The sequence below is a fragment of the Natrix helvetica genome (assembly GCF_964273705.1).
Source record: "Natrix helvetica genome assembly, chromosome: 3".
Taxonomy (NCBI): Eukaryota; Metazoa; Chordata; class Lepidosauria; order Squamata; family Natricidae; genus Natrix; species Natrix helvetica.
The window spans coordinates 95,083,351-95,100,529 of NC_138549.1; the positions used below are offsets into that span (position 1 = coordinate 95,083,351).

The 17,179-nt window shown below is 41.3% G+C and overlaps 1 pseudogene across 1 annotated transcript; it reads left to right on the top strand.

Moving 5' to 3' along the window:
* Positions 1-2,323: 2,323 nt before the first annotated feature.
* LOC309390078 (small ribosomal subunit protein uS19-like) lies at positions 2,324-12,079 on the top strand (annotated as a pseudogene). Its single transcript has 2 exons — positions 2,324-2,899; positions 11,852-12,079. The product of its transcript is annotated as a small ribosomal subunit protein uS19-like (transcript).
* Positions 12,080-17,179: the final 5,100 nt, after the last annotated feature.

Sequence of the window (17,179 nt, forward strand, 5' to 3'; positions counted from 1 at the left end):
AGTTGTGTTAATTGGAACTTTTGGTTAATAATAATTAATAATAATTTTTATTTGATTAGCCGCAACCCTCTCCCGAAGGACTCGGGGCGGCGTACACTTGGAGAGGTGCGGCTGGAGGGGAGGTACACTTGGAGAGGTGCGGCTGGAGGGGAGGGGGATTCCCCCCCCTTAGACAAGCGGCTAGAAATGAACGTGCTCGTAGCCCCAAGGGAAGGAGGAGGGGGAGAGCCAAACCAAAGAGGTCACACTCCAACTAAATGGATCTTCAGATTTAAACCTTTTAGGTTTTAAAACAATGTGATCTGGAAGCCTTGGAAACTTTGAATTTTGAAAACTTTATTTGTTGCCTCAGTACCCGAAGTTGGCAGGGCAAGATGGCACACTTCCGTTGTCTTCATGAAAGGTGAACTTGACTCCACCTCTTAGCTTCAGGCTTCCAGTCTTTGTCTCCATGTTATTTGGATAATTCTCTTGTGGATTGTTTGCTTTTGAACTTTCTGGAGTGAAAAAAAACGTCTGTTCCCTGCCAGGGTGATTAGAGAGTTCCCTTGTGCCTGGTCTCTCTACCCCCCGGACTTCCTTGGCTGCTCTACCATTCTGACTGATTCTTCTCTATACTGACTGGACTCTTTATTACTAACAATGACATCTAAAAGACCACCTCCTGGAAAGTCTGGCTTTGCTGCCTCTGCCCCGACATCTGCAACCTCAAGTCCGAGCACACAATCAACATTGACAGCCTTTAAACAAGCTAAAACTATGGACTTGGAGTTCCATCAAATGTTTCAGCAAATTCTACAGGGACAAGAGGAAATAAAGACGCAACTGAAGGAGATGAAAGAAGAAATTAGAGGGAACCAGGAAAAAAATAATAAGAACTCACAGAGACTGGATCTCTTGGAGCAGGGGGCGGCTGAGATGAGGGGAGGGGTGGAGGGCGTGCAGAAGGGAAACAAAGAGCTTGACACCCAACAAATGAAAATAGAGTTTGAGAGAATGTCCTTTTATCTTAGGTTTCAGAATGTAATGGAGATAGATGATGAAAATATAAGGGACATCATGACAAGTATCTTGGCTGAGTATACCCAGAAAGAAAAACAACAGATGGGGTGGGAAATAGACCTGGTTTATAGAGTGAACTCCGCATATGCTAGAACACACAATGTCCCCAGGGAGGTACACATTAAATTTCTTAGGAAAAGCACAAGAGATGAAATTCTGAATACACAAAGGGGACAAGCCCTGACATACAAAGATAAGGAGATAACCATACTGAAACAGATCCCCAAGAAAGTGAGGGAGAAAAGAAAATATTATTCTCAATTGGTGAATAAATTATACCAGAAGGGGGTGTGGTTTCGTTGGTTGCTGCCTGAAGGTATGTTAATATTCTGGGAGGAGACAAGAGTCAGAATTAATACACCCATGGAGGCGCAGGCCTTTATGGAAAAAAATAAATTACTCCTAGAAAAACCAGAAGACATCCCAGTAGATGCACAAGACACGGGAGGGGCCGGAGCACTGCCAACGGGGGGAGATGGGGCGACATCAAGAAAGCTCAGATCACACAAATAAGTAAGAAAATCCACATGACATAAATTGATTGAAATTATTTTTGAATCTACCACACTGACTATATGTTATTATGTAATATTTGAATGCTATGCAAATGTACACTATGAGTCTGGAGGGGGGGTATACCTACCGCAGTTTGCGGCTGCCACAATTTGTAACTTTCCCCATACTTTTTCCTTTTGTAAAACACCAAAAAAAACAATAAAACTTTGTTTTTTTAAAAAAAGAAAGAGGTCATCAGCCATTGTTCCACCTGATTTTTTCGCAGGACTCTAAGGAAATGAAGTCTCTGTTGGGCCTTTCCAATCACCAGAGACGTGTTGTTTTTCCAGGTGAGATCTTGACTAAAAAGCACTTCCAAAAATTTAAAAGAGGAAATCCTCTCCACACAGCCCCCCTCGATATACAGTGGGGCAGGTTCCTCTCTGTGCTTCTGGAAATCTAGCACCATCTCCTTTGTCTTACTAGTATTTAGATGTAAGTTGTTTCTTCAGCACCATGTAGATACCTTCTGGACTTCTTCCCTGTATGCTGATTCGTCCCCTCCAGTTATGAGACCCAGCACTGTTGTGTCATCTGCAAACTTTATTATGAATATATATATATATATATATATATATATATATATATATATATATATATATATATATGATTTATTATAATGAGGATTATATAGCAATAAAGCCAAACAGCTGCATTCTGTGGGGATTATCACAATATGTTTGCAGACATATGAACATAGAGAACAATGGTTATATGTGCTTGCAAAATTTGTGAAGGAGTGCAAAGAAAGCCAACATCCACTTTAAAATTTGAATTGGTTTTCTCGGAAAAGACTGCAGCTAAGGTGGCAGAAGTGGAGCAGAAAAAGAAGCAAACTTTCTGGAAATTCACCTATCAAGGTGTTGACCTGGATCAGCTCCTCAACATGTCTTATGAACAGCAGATGCAATTATATAGTGCCCACCAGCGCTGGAGGCTGAATCATGGTTTGTGCTGCAAACAACACTGACTGATCACACATCTCCACAAGGCCAAGAAAGAGGCACCTCCCATGGAAAAGCCAGAACTGGTGAAGAGCCACTTGTGTGACATGATTTTTCTTCCAGAGATGGTGGGCAGCAAGGTAGGCATATCCAATGGGAACACCTTCAACCAAGTGGATATCAGGCCTGAAGTACTGTAATTGGCCATTATTTGGGATAATTTTCCATCACACACAAGCCCAGGTTGACCTGGGATCGGAATCATCCACTCATCTCAGTTCATTCCTCTAAAGCAGGGATGTCAAACCCATGTCATCACTTTTGTCACATCACATATTGTAACTTTTTCCCTTTCGCTAACCTGGGGGTGGGAGTGGCCTGAGGGTGATGCATCCAGCCTGTGGGCCATGAGTTTGACACCCCTACTCTAAAATGAGGGTTTTAGGGAAGAATATTTTTATGTGTAAATAAAAACAGTTCCCAAACAAAAGAAACTGAATCATTGGAAAACCTACGCAAAGTAATGATCAGAAATAGTAGGCAGTTTTTGACCCTCTTGCCATACCGAACACAAAGATTTCACATTACCATCTATGGCTCAGGGAAACTGCAGAATATCTGCAGCTCGAACTTTTATACGAATGAGAAGAAATAGTGGTTTCTCTTATTGAAGTATGTCATTGGGTAAAAGAAGTCACATTCTAAAAATGTGAAGTGCAAAATTGTCTCTTTAACATCCACAGACCTGCTACTTCCATTTCCTTTTGTTTCTCCTAACAAGCTGCAGAAAATATATTTTTCTAAAAAACCCAGCCATCATTCTTTTCCTTTCTCTTGCAGAACAGGACTACACAGGCCCCAAACCCTGGCTAACCCACTGCGTAGAACATGAACTCCAACCTTAGTGAGGTATTCCTACTGCTGAAAGAAGTTGTTGGATTCCTTAAGTGGAATTATTCTACATTCAGGGAAGAAAATGTATTGGTCCAAGTACAAATTTAAGTGACATAAAGAGAGAAGTGCCTTGTCTAAGAACAATCTAAGCACTATTTGTGCTTCATTTGTCTTCATTTTTTCAGAAGAGAAGCTAGGGAAGCCAAGAGAAAAATGTCTTGTCCAAGACTTCAGATGGAATTCAGTGAAAAGGTTAACCCTTCCAATGATGGTAATTTGCCTCCTAAATTTCAGACTTCACTACCTAAAATAAATTCTCTGATTCCCACTCCTTTCTCCTCTAATGCATTTCTCATGTGTATCAATTTATTTCCTTCCACTATACTCTTGGAAAGATGGTTTCTGTCTCTAATAGAAGAATTGGTTCAGAGGATTCTTTGCTTTCATTATTTGCTCCAGGTATATAATATCCCTGGACCAAAGGAAAAATAAAATATATTTTTAAAAAAGATCTGTTGAGAACGAAACAATGCATGAGACATCTGGATAATATTTGATGTGGCAGTGCTTCTACAAATTCCCTCTCAGCTTGCTGCTGTGTTCAAACCTGAGGGTTTCCCCCTCCTTCCTCTGGTTACATTTGATGTCCAGGTGCAGGTGTGCTCTCATGTAAATCCTCTCCAGATGTTGCCACACATGTGTATAAATCTCCAGCTTTCATTTTTATGAGCCAAACACATCATGTTCACCTAACTCATGCCTATTATAGGATTCCTAAGCACTCTAGCCTTCGGGACTCCCCATAAAAATAACAGCCCTATTAAAAGACAAAAGGGAGAGTGAAAACGCCCCGGTTTGGCTTTCAAAATTAAAACATTTCAGGTTCTTTATAGAAAAATAAAATTACCACTTTTATAGCAGGGTACTTCAGGGTTTTTCAAAAGAAGCTTTCGGTGGATTGCTTTCTCCATGTCTTCGCTCTGTCACAATTGACTTGGTCTGGTCATAAGCAGACTTGCGGAACATATTTTACTGCTGCCCCATTCTTAATAAGGTGCTTATTTTAACTGAATTTGATGTGATTTGTAATCAGTAAAAATAAACAGGATGAAAGGAAGAAAATCACTAAACCCTTGATTTATGGTAGTAGGTTACACAAGTGCCTGGAGGTAGAATGTTCATCTGAGCACCACCATTTTTTTAATTGCTTCCTATGTCAATATAATTTTTCTTGATTTCTTCACTGAAGTCAATTTCCCAAGGAGAGGAGAGGATGGGGAAATTCAAAAATATGAAATAATTATTGGGGTTATATTTTAACTGATTAATCCATTGAATGAAAAGTGTTAGCAAAACATCTGATCATTTAAACTGCTGATCCGTACTCTGGGTGCAAACTGGGCAGGCTGTCATCCCCACCTCTAACTCTTCAAGTTACTTGGACAATTTTGACAGGTAAAAGATGTTCTGATGAAAAGTGACAGTATGAAGGTTAAGGCATTTGGGAACAGTCAGGGCAGTTTTAATGAGTCACAAGCAGGTGTGGTGGTAAAGCTTTTATGTACTCTGAAGTGCTTCTTCTCAATCACGTCCAAAGCATAGCCAAGCTCTATTCAGAACTTTGAAGTATAAGTATTTAGAAAGAAACAGAACTAAATATTTGTACAAGAATTAGGAATAGTTTCCTGGACTAAAATCCCTACATAACCATCACAAATGACCAAGATATCTAACTTCAGAGACCATAAAATAGCAATAACAATAGCACTTAGATTTATATACCACTTTACAGTGCTTTACAGTCCTCTCTAAGCAGTTTACAAAGTCAACATATTACCTCCAACAATGTTGGGTCCTCATTTTATTCATCTTGGAACGATGGAAGGCTGAGCCAATCTTGAGCCCCACATGCACCTGCCATCCACGCGGAATGGCCTCGTGAAGGATGCTCCCGAAAAGTCTAGCTACCACGTCCCTTCTCTTAGTTGTGGCCACAAAAGAGCAGCAGGCCCAGTCATGCTAAGGCTGGCAAGAGTGTGCCAGAAACAAAGACAGAATCTACAGCCCTCTATGCATCAGGATACTGCGGGCTGAGGTTATGGGGCCTCCTGCACCTCAAAAATTAGAAGACCTCCCCCAAAATAAGGCCAGGGGCTTATTTCGGGGGGGGGGGGCAAAAGTCTTATTTTTGGAGAAACACGGTATAGGTACTTCGCTTTCCTTTCTTCCCTTTTCGATTCACTTTTATTGGGAGATCTATCAAATGCTTTTAGTGTCACATTCAATGGACTGACCTTTGTTGTGCATATAAATAAATTGAAACTGAAAAGAGCCTTGTGATTTTGAGTCTAAGATGGAAAAAAATCCTGATTAACCATTAGATGAGAGCAGGGCTAGAGCTCTCTGTATCTCTTTGCTGTCATCTGTGGTCACATCTGGATTTTTGTACTTTAGAAGTGGGAACCATACATGGGCACGAACATTGTAATGGTGAAAGTGCAAGCAAGCAACCTAGCAGGCAGGTTGTCTGTTAAAAAGCATTAACATTTTTAAGGGAACATAATGTGTGCATTTAGTCTTTTAATGGGAACTAAAAATTTATGGGTTAATACGAGCGTACTGAATATTCAGATTCATGCTTTCTTAACTACTCCCAGACCTAATCGAGTTTATAAGCCTTTGAGTCATTTGATTTATTATTTGCTTATTTATATCCCATCCTGAAAAGCTGGATAGTATTTGTGAGGTTCACAAGTGGTTTTCAATGCAAGTAATCAGATCCAGATGGGTTTAATTTCAACAAGATGGCTGCATCCTCTGCCTTTAGATGAGGCTAGACAACTCATGATCCATTGGGCCATCCTTCCAATGATATTTCCTCACCTAAACAGAAAACACTAAGACCATGGGCAGATGGCTATTGTTCTGGTTTTGAAATTAAAGAAAACATTTTATTGAAGAAGAGAGATGGGTAGCAAGACAAATATAGATACTTTCCCTATAACAGGATCTTTGGGATGAAAACACTGTGGTTAATATGCCATTCTTTAATACTCTGATGTTTCCAACTTCTTTTTCCTCAGCTTAAAGAAACATACAGTTGACCAGGCTGGAATTCCCATTTCTCCAGATAAATCAGCACACACTCTGTAGTTTGTCCTTGTGCTTTATGTATAGTGAGAGCAAAGTATTGGGAAATGTGTCCACTGAGGGCCATCTTTACCTTCTGATAAACTGAGCATAATTCTTGAAATTGTGACAATGTCATTGTTGAATACACCAATGCTTATCTTTGCTACAATGTGATTTTTGAGTTCTTCCATGATTGTCTGAATTCTATTGCAAAACAGGGAGTCTTTCTTCAATTCCTGCTTATGTGGTGACAATTCAGAGTTCAATCAGTCAATCAATCAATCTTGATCAATCAATTAATCAATCAATGAATTATGTTGAAAATGAGTAAAGTTATCTCCTTCACTGGCAGCATTTAAGGAACAATATTATTTCATCATTCCAGGGAAGTGCTTAATGCATGTGGAACAGATTTTCATCATCATTTCATTGAGAGGAACCAAGATACAGCTCTTGCAGAACAGTTCTGTAGGATTGTGAAATGCTGGGTGGGTAAAATCTACACATTCTTCCATAGTTCTTACAGGAAGAATCATATCTTCAGGTAATTTTCTTTACTCATTATGACTTTTATGAATTTTGTGTTCTCCAAAGAACTTAAAATATCATCCTTCTTCCTCACTTGACTGCATGTTTCTCTTCAATTGTAATTTGGCAAAGATTCTCCATAATTATGATTTTTTTGATGAATACATTCTTTATACCATCACCATTTCGTATTTCTACAACTGGTAGAAGCTGACAGAAATTTCCCCAAAACTCTCATTCTTGACACATATATCAAGAAGAGTCCAATCTATGGCTTCAAAGCTCTCCTTCCTAATCATGAGGCTCTCATCCCAAACAATAAACCTTGCATGTTGAAGCAAATTTGCAGAATTGGAGTTTTTTCGTGTTATAAAGAACATTTTCATTCACTTGGAGGAATATCTTGAATCTTGAATGTGTTGTCCTATCAGCAGGCCTCAATGATGCTGCAGTACTGAATGATGCTAAAGCAATAGCAACATCTCCATCTCCCCAGCTTTAGTGAGGATCAAAATGATAACAGATGTCTTTCCTATTCATCCTGATGAATCAATGACAATTAGTCAACAGGGATTCATTGTGTGTATAAATTATTGCTGTTTTTCTCTGCTAAATTGTGTTTCATGCAATAATTCCTGATTGCCACCATTTTAATTAATTGTAGCAGTGGTGGGATTCAATTTTTTTCACTACCGGTCCTGTGGGCGTGGCTTGGTTGTCATGGCTCCCTGGGATGGCGGTGGTGGTAGCACAGCTCGGCAAACTTGGGCCAGGTGCCCTTTCTTCGAACACCGGCGGCAGATGGATGCCCGGAATGGGCAGGCGGACCGGTCGTGGCTGCCTCCGCAGCCAAGGCAGGCTGTCACAGTCTGGCGCGGAGGTCGCGGATTGCGGCGGCTCCGCAGCTCTGCCAGGCGAGCCACGAGTTCTTCCTCTTCCTCAGCCGGGCTCGGAATGGGCACCAGCTGATCAATGAGGCAGGTCTGCGCTGGGGAAGATTGAAACGGGTGGCGGTCCATCTCAGCGACGGATTGCTCCGACAACTCCGCCGCCCGTGCCTCAGCGACCGCCTCTGACAGGGTGATTTCTGGCCGAGCCAGGAGACGCCTCCTCAGCCGGCGGTCCCTGATGCCGCTCACGAATTGTTCCACCAGGTTGTCCTCCAAGTCTGGGAACTCGCAGGGTATGGCTGTGGTCCGCAAGGACTGGAGGAACTGGCTGACGTCTTCGTGCGGCTTCTGGACGCACTGGCGGAAAGCGTACCGCCTGGTGATTTTCGATGGGGTCGGGGCGTAATGTCCCTTCAGCTTGGCCATCAGCGTGTCCCAGTCGAGGTCGTGGACTGGCACTGGGGCTGCCAACGCCCGGGCGGCGTTGAACATCGGGGTTCCGCAGCTACTGAGGAAGAAGCTGCACTTCTCCTCCATCGGGATACCCCGTTTCCCGTTGGCTCGTAGGAAGCACTCAAATCGCTCCAAAAATCCCGTCCATCCCTCTCCCTCGGTTCCGAAGGGAGCGAACGGTGGAAGCGAAGACATTGCGGCTTGAAGTTGTGCGGCTCGGGGAGCTAAACTCAAGCGGCTGTGTAAAGAGGTCGGGTTCCGTCAGGGTCGTCGCCTCAGAAAGATCCCACCTTCGTCGCCAGTGAAGAAGTGTGGGGAAAGACGAGGCTTGACACAAAGAGGAACGTCCAACTCTGTTTTTATTCACAAGAAGCAAAGTCAAGTAATACAGGAGAGAATCACCCGTTCCTTAGCCTGACAGCTATTTAAGGGAAAGCTGTCAGGCCGAGGAACCAATCAAGAGATCAGATCAGCCCGCCTTCAGCCATGCCGCGCCTGATTGGCTAAGGCGCAGCATGGCTGTTGCTGGCTGACAACAGGGGGAATTCCCCGGTCGTAAGTCGGGGAGGAAAGAATACAATAATGGCAGTGGAAGAATACTGTAAAATATCCATTCCCCACTCCAGGGGAAGCTTACTACAAAATCCCCATTTCCTCCTGATCAACTGGGACTCAGGAGGCAGAGAATAGATGGGGGTGGGGCTAGTCAGAGGTGGTATTTACCAGTTATCTGAACTACTCAAAATTTCTGCTACTGGTTCTCCAGAATTGATCAGAACCTGCTGAATACCACCTCTGAATTGTACCATTTTTTTTGGGGGGGGGGGGTTTGGTAAGTTATATTCTTCAAGTCTTTTTTTGAATGTCTCAATTTTTTCTTGGAAATACAGAATAACTTGTTCATGGTATCTCTGATTGATCATGATGTTAGTATTATTGATCACTTGCTTTGGAGGAAATCTTCAGATACTGCATTCTTGAACTAGTTCCACAATTGTTGTCAATTGTCGAATTCAATGTTTGTTAGCAAGATGACAAACAAATCTCTCATTGCTTTGGGGATTCTTTTCTTGAGGTACCTTGGTTCAAAAATTATCACTTTATGATGTACCATTTCACCCAGGTAAAGATCACAAGTATTTTAGTAATATATAGATGAAGGCAACTTGCAACAAACTCCCATCATTTCCAGACCATACACCTAACAGACAATGATGAGGGGAATGTATATCCAGCAATATTTAGAATAGCTCAATTTACCAATCTTGGTTGGAAAGAAAACTCTGCTCCTGCTGTGGTTGCAATATTACTTCCACAATACATCCCCCACCCACCCAAAAAATGACTACCACCTCACTTTTGCTATTAAAATCCTATTAAAATTGAAAATTGATTATAGAAAGTTTAGTCATTCATTCAGTTAACCCAGTAATTGTATTAGATATGTGTATATTACATTTTATTTTAAAACAGAAATCATACTTCCATTTTAGGCAATACACACAAACAAGTATCATTTCATCTACCATCCATTTTGTGATCATGTGTATGCAATGATAGAGGAGGGTAAATTATATTTTTTAAATGGCATTGGGAATCTGGGATTTTTAGAAGGGCTTGAAACAACATAAACCATCTCCTTTCTTTCTTCCTCCCTTACTTTGTTGCCTGATTAATCAGAAATGTTCCTGTACAATAACTCTTATTATTTCTCATCTCCCGTTAAGATAGCTGAAGTTGCCAGGAAGCATTTAAAATAATTAAACAAATCCGATCATCTATCAAATTAATGGATTAAATGTTGCAACCTTAATTCTTTTCCATAAGACTTTTTTCTTTGCCACCCCAAAATCATTTGCAGTAATAGAACCCCACTGACAACTTCCATCCAGGAGCTTCTGATTTTGCAATTATGTATGTGCTAAATTTCAGCTGTTTAACGATGCTGGCTTTATCTTAAGATGTATCTCTTATAGTCCGGGCTGTTGGAGTTGAAATGATATGCCTCTTACTCCATAGAAGGGGCTCTATATACTAGTCTGAATTGCTTTTAATTTCCCACTGCTCCCACAAGGCATACAGAGCAAACATGCAAAACACACAAAATATTAGCTCCAACAGTTGCAGCTTAGAATTCGATCACCTTTCTAAGGTTTCAAGATTTGCCACTGCTTGCCAAATGCTAGCATCAGTGCCTGTGTATCCATTGGATAGAAAGAAAATGAATCCCCCCCCCCTCAAAAAAAAGCCGAGACATTTAAGGCAGCCTTCTCCAAATTGAACCTTCTGGTACAGATTATAAATTCCAAGTTTTCCACCATTATACCTGTACTGGCTAACTTTCCAGGGCTTGCATTATCAACACATTTGTAGGATCCTAATTTGTTGAATGTCTACATGAAGAGGCAATGGGTCCAGGCTATCTGAGAAACAAGCTCACCTGATGGGATCAGTCCACGCCACCCTTACTAGCAGAAGGGGAATGCTGTTGACTCTTTCAGTCAAAGAATTCCAGCTAGATGCATCCAGGAAAAGTACCTTTTCTGTTATGTCTCCTGTCCTCTGGAACACCTTGCCCCCCAAGGTCATGTCTGTACCCACTTTTGGCCTTCTGAAAGGCCTCGGAGCATGAATCTTGCTAATAGTCTGGAGTCCCAATGAAGGTGTGGCACTTTGGAAGTGGGTAATGGAATAGATCATCTTACTTCCTCCCTGTGTCCACTTTGTTCCATCCATCTCCATCCTGCTTGGTTTTATTTTAAATTTAAGATCCTTATTGTTTTACTGTTTTATAGTGCATTTTATTCAATGTCTGTAAGCCTCCTAGAGTTGCCTTTGGCAAGATGGGCAGCATACAAGTTTGATAAATAAATACAAATTTGATTAGTAGAGATTTCAGGATGGCCATGGCGTTCAAGGAATGAACTGCCAAAGCAGAAAGACATCAAGATAGGCCTTTGAAGTTAGTGCCCTTGTAAATGTTGCAATCAGGCAAAATGGTTTTATATACACTTGCTAAATCAGGACAACAACAGCATATCAATCTATATGAGCAATGCATTTAAACCTCGAAATGGATACTTAGACAGACTGTCTTTTGTCTGACAGCAGATGTACATTCATTTTATGGTTATAGAGTGTAAAATGATTTAGGACTGAGAGACATTGATAACCGAGGGTTTTGAAGTCAGTTGCCAAAAGCAGCTTGATTTTAATGATTCCAAATCCAACTATCTGGATTTTCTGTGTGTCTTGTGTATCTTAAACCAGGTAATTTTCAGCTGAATACTCAATTTTCCCCTTTAGTTCCAATGAGCAAACCTCCAGGTAGTTTTAGTGCAAAAGATTAAGACCGCATTAAGATTAAGTCTGAAATGTTCTACTACCAATTAGCCCTCTAGTATTTCTGTAAGCCTTGAATTTTTGATGCGATCAATGACACCAAGTGGAGCCATCTTCAGTGGAGAGGTTATTAAAGATATAAAAATCAATGCAAAGATGATACTTGGAAATCCATATCATGAGATAATGAATCACCATGAGAGCCAACTAAGAAGGAATGTCAGCAAAGCAAACAGAAGGTTTGTGCATAAGAAAGTATTTGATGCCAGAAGAATGTAAGCTAAATTTTGCATGAGACAGAAATCTTCAGGCAACACTTACGATACATTTGCATGGCAATGTTTTAATGAGATGACACAAGCCAAACGAAGCACAAAAATTATGTGTATGTGCATTAGAAGGATCTATGGGTACATGGGGGAAAGAACAAGGATTATCTCAATATCTCAGTACAGTGTAATACTTTGGTCTGCTTCCTTCCATAAGAACATATATTTATTTAATTAGTTGTAAATTCACTTGCATTTTAAATGCATACTCCTAACAGTTATGCATATGCCAATGGATAGCCCATTATATGTTTTCCTCTGTTAAATAAGGAACATCTGTGCTTTATATGAGCTCAATCAGCTGTTTGCCAAATTCTCCAAAATTCCACCCAATGTGCAGACTCTTCTTCCCTTCCTAACTCAAGACCTTTATATGATAGTATCCAGCTTGGTTGATGTTAAAAATATTTGTTTTTGATGCAAGAAACCACAAAGACTGTAAATTAGACTAGATTTTATTTTTTTTAAAGTCTCATAAGAAACAAATGGTACAACTTTCATATTATTGTCTAGGTAAGTATATGTTGGGGTTTTTACTTTTTTAAGCATATGCTTGCGTCTATTTCAATATTAGGTGTGTGGAATAAGCTAAATCTGATTATTAGACTGTGTTATCTCATAGGGACCAGGTTCATGTATCCCTCCGGAAATTGGCATGTATAATTTTGGATTACTGAATAAATCCATTGTGGGTTTATTATGAGGTTGAATTCATGTAACACTGATGCAAAAATAAAACGACCTCACAAATTATCCCTCAATACATCTTTGAACTCTACAAGAAATCAGAGATTTTTCCATTCACCTTCTATAACCATATGACACCTTAAAATTAACTTTAAAAAAAAATCTGGCACTCACGTCAATACAGCTTCTAGAGTATTTCATGATCTGATTATCGGTAAAAGCTATCTTTCCTCTTAAAGGACTTTCTTTACAGTTGGGTTACACATGCTTGCTTTCAAATTGCTAGGTTGGCAGAAGCTGGGACAAGTAACAGGAGCTCACTCCATTACGCAGCACTAGGGATTTGAACCGCCGAACTGCTGACCTTTTTGATCAAGCTCAGCGTCTTAGCTCTGAGCCACTATGTCCCTTTAAGACAAGGGGAGACTGTTCTTGGATGAGGATGAAATAAGACAGAAAGCAGAACTTTAACACTGATGCCATTAAGGATAACCTAAAGGCTTTTTCACTCATGGCTGAGTATGCGTATCTTCCTTGGGACATGGCAGGAAAAACAATGTTGCCAAGCCATGGTTGCGCAGTGGTATGGTACAGGTAGGTAAATCTCTTAAGCCAGTGTTTCACAACCTGATGATTGCCTGGTTTGGTTTTGCAGATGGAAAGAACAAAGGGAGAAAAAAGCACCACTATTCTTTTTCCTGTCAGAACGATCTCTGGAGCACATATGATTAAGGCCAGAAGATTGTTAACTTGACTTTTATGGAGAAAAATGGCACTGAAAATGTTCGATGTTTTGTGTAATCCTTGTTCAATTTCTTCTAAATGAAAAAAATTTGTTTGTTCTTTAACTGCACATGGTAAATGGAGCTACATCCTTGAGCTCTACAGGATATTCCAAATTTAATTTGAACTAGGGATTGATTCAGATGCCTTTAAAGTCAAGTTTCTTTGTCTTCCAAATTGAGCTACTGCATAAGGCAGCAAGCTCATTTCAGTTTTACAACTGACACAGTTGTCTCTGACATTATCAACATTTATGGCATGTTTGGCTTTGCATAATAACACCTGCTTTTTTTTAAAAAAAAGAAATAGCTTGTACTAGTCAATCTGATAGATTCTCTTGTTACTCTCTGAAAAGAATGCAACTCTCAAACTAAAGGAATCTGTGAAGGAATTCTTATTTAACCATCCAATCTTCATTTACTTATGCAATGAAGTCTGAGTACGTAAATGGCCTACTTCTGCTGCCTTTGATCCCTGTAAATTCTTAAAAGTAAAGGTAAAGGTTCCACTAGCACATATGTGCTAGTCGTTCCTGACCAGTGACATGCGGTGAGGTTTATGGCTGGTGAGGCTGGTGACATCATCAGGAAGGCGGGGAATGGGACCACGTGTGCTGGAGGCTCAGGCTGTCTCATCCTCCAGCACATGTGATCCCATTCCCCGCCTTCCTGAGCGTGCTCCGCCGGCTCGCGCTCTGCAGTCCTCGAAAGCGACTGGGGAACGATGAGAACCTTCCTGCCTCTGCTGGACTTTGCGCGCTCCTCGCGACTGCATATTGCAGTCGCGTGGAGCGTGCGAAATCCAGCAGAGGCAGGAAGGTTCTCGTCATTCCCCAGTCGCTTTCATGCCTTCGTCATCCGGGAGCGCCGACAACATTTCTGCCTCCGCAGCTCCCGGGCGCGGCCAGATGGAGGTAGCCAGAATGGCGCCGAGGCAGTCCGGCGGGCGAGCGACCAAGGATCAGGCTGCCTCCCTCGCTCTTTCGTCCGCCCAGACCACCTCGGCGTCACTGTGGCTACATCCGTCCGGTCGCGCCCGGGAGCTACGGAGGCAAAAATGTTGTCGGTGCTCCCGGATGACGAAGGCATGAAAGAGACTGGGGAACGACGAGAACCTTCCTGCCTCTGCTGGATTTTGCGCGCTCCTGTCACTTTCACATGACTTACACTTTCGTGCCTTCATCATCCGGGAGTGCCGACAACATTTCTGCCTCCGCAGCTCCCGGGCGCGGCCGGACGGATGTATATAATATTATAATAATACTATAGTATATAGTATATAATATTATATACTATTATTTCATGAAGAGAGGTGAGGCTCTGCCTCCCCTGCCTGCCCTGACCGCACGTCCCTGTTCCTGACTCTAGGGGGTGGTGCTCATCTCCGTTTCAAAGTCAAAGAGCCAGCGCTGTCCGAAGATGTCTCCGTGGTCATGTGGCTGGCATGACTAAACGCCGAAGGTGCACGGAACGCTGTTACCTTCCCACCAAAGATGGTTCCTATTTTTCTACTTGCATTTTTACATGCTTTCGAACTGCTAGGTTGGCAGAAGCTGGGACAAATAATGGGAGCTCACTAGGTTATGCGGCACTAGAGATTCGAACCACCAAACTGTCGACCTTTCTGATCGACAAGCTCAGCGTCTTAGCCACTGAGCCTCCACATCCCTGTAAATTCTTATAACTTAACTATTTCCACAAGCAATCCACATCAGCCTACAACCAGCCTACAAATCTCTGAGAATTCAAGTCACCTGCACAACCAGCAATGTCACCGACCTTCAACCAACTCATGCAACCCATCCCTAAACCACCACTTCACCTCCCAATGATCCTCACCTGATGTGACCCACACCTTATCCATCACTAGATCCACAGCAAGACTCTCACCTGAGATGACCCTCCCATCACAAGACCTACTGACCACCCAAAGCCCTTATAAGCAGAACACCACCAATACTGACACTCCATACACACTGTTGAAGATGTTTCCTCGGCTGGTAACAAAACATATGGAAACCAATCTCAAAGAATGAAACTTCACCCTCATCCTACAAATCAGCTACAGATATTTGTCACTATAACAAACTTACCATCTGTCTGCTGCCAATCACCCAGCAAAGTTGTATATTGTATCAAATCTGTGTGTGTATATTCATGTGTGTTTATTTTATTTATTTATTTAGTTTGTCAAACATGTACGACATAATCGGTATAAGTATAAAGATGGACATGAACACAGGAAATGAGTACAAATAAATGGACAGTGGGACAGGGACGGTAGACACACTGGTGTGCTTATGCACGGCCCCTTACAGACCTCTTAGGAATGGGGTCAGGTCCATGGTAGACAGTTTAAAGTTAAAGTTATGGGGTTTCAAGGATAGAGTCAAGTAATGCATTCCAGGCATTGCCCACTCGGTTACTGAAATTGTATTTTCTGCAATTGATTTTGAAGCGGTTTACCTTGAACGTGAATCTATTGTTTGCCCATGTATTATTGTGGTTGAAGCTGAAGTAGTCATTGACAGGTAGGACGTTGTAGCAGACATTATGTATATTTATGTGTGCATTGTTATATACACGGATCCTCTGAGAGATGATGCCTACAGAGGGGTAGCTGGTGTGATCGACTATAGCAAAGCAGCAGTTTCCCAGGAAGGAGGGAGCACATTTCAGAAAATTGAGGGACAGAAAGAGGCCGCCCAGCCCAGGGCTGGATAGGAAAACAGGAAGAGAGAAAGAATAGCCACACCCTGGAATCTCCCAGGAAATATCCATTAGCCTGAGAGTAGTCAAGGTTTAGTCTGGCAAGCTTCTGCCTATTGTGTATGAGCAAATAAAGAACTGAACTCTGGCTGACTTGTTGTATGTTGTTCTTGGGCTTAGCCTGGCAGATCCCAAACTCTCTGAGTGAGTTTCAGGTTTGGTCCAATCATGAGCATTTCCTTGTTTCCTTTATAACTTCCATAGAGATTTTCCCTCAACGGCATTGGGGTTGTACAATAAAGAGAACTCACATTCATTCCATTGTGTTTGAAATCCATTCTAGATTTCAGCAATGAAGATTCAGAAAAAAATAAAACATTTGGATTAGTATTGCATTACCACCTTTTGTTCTTTGATTATTCATTGGCTCTGTTTTATCTTTTGGGTATATATTTGTATATTGTTAATGTGAATTGCTACCCTTTTAATGTGTTACTGTTATACTTCTGGGATGATAGAAAGGCAATTCACCTAATCTCTAGAAGTGAATATTCTGAATATCTAACTCCCTCCATCTTATCTTTACTCTTCATATTGTCTATTATTGCCAGTCTTACATGTGTATGTAAGAAGATTATAAAAAGCTGTAGAATGGGCTGACGTCTCAATCTTGTATTCTTACGGATTACTTATGCACAGACCCAACACTTTTGCTTTCCTGTAAAAAAATCAAACCAAACCCAAAAGAAAGAAAATAATTTATATTATTCCTTTTCTCTTTTCATAATTGTTCAGTTCTGTGTGCATTGGCATCAGGATTCTTTGGTTTCATAGTTCATTATGGCCAAGAATCTAAAATGTTTTTTTTTTCT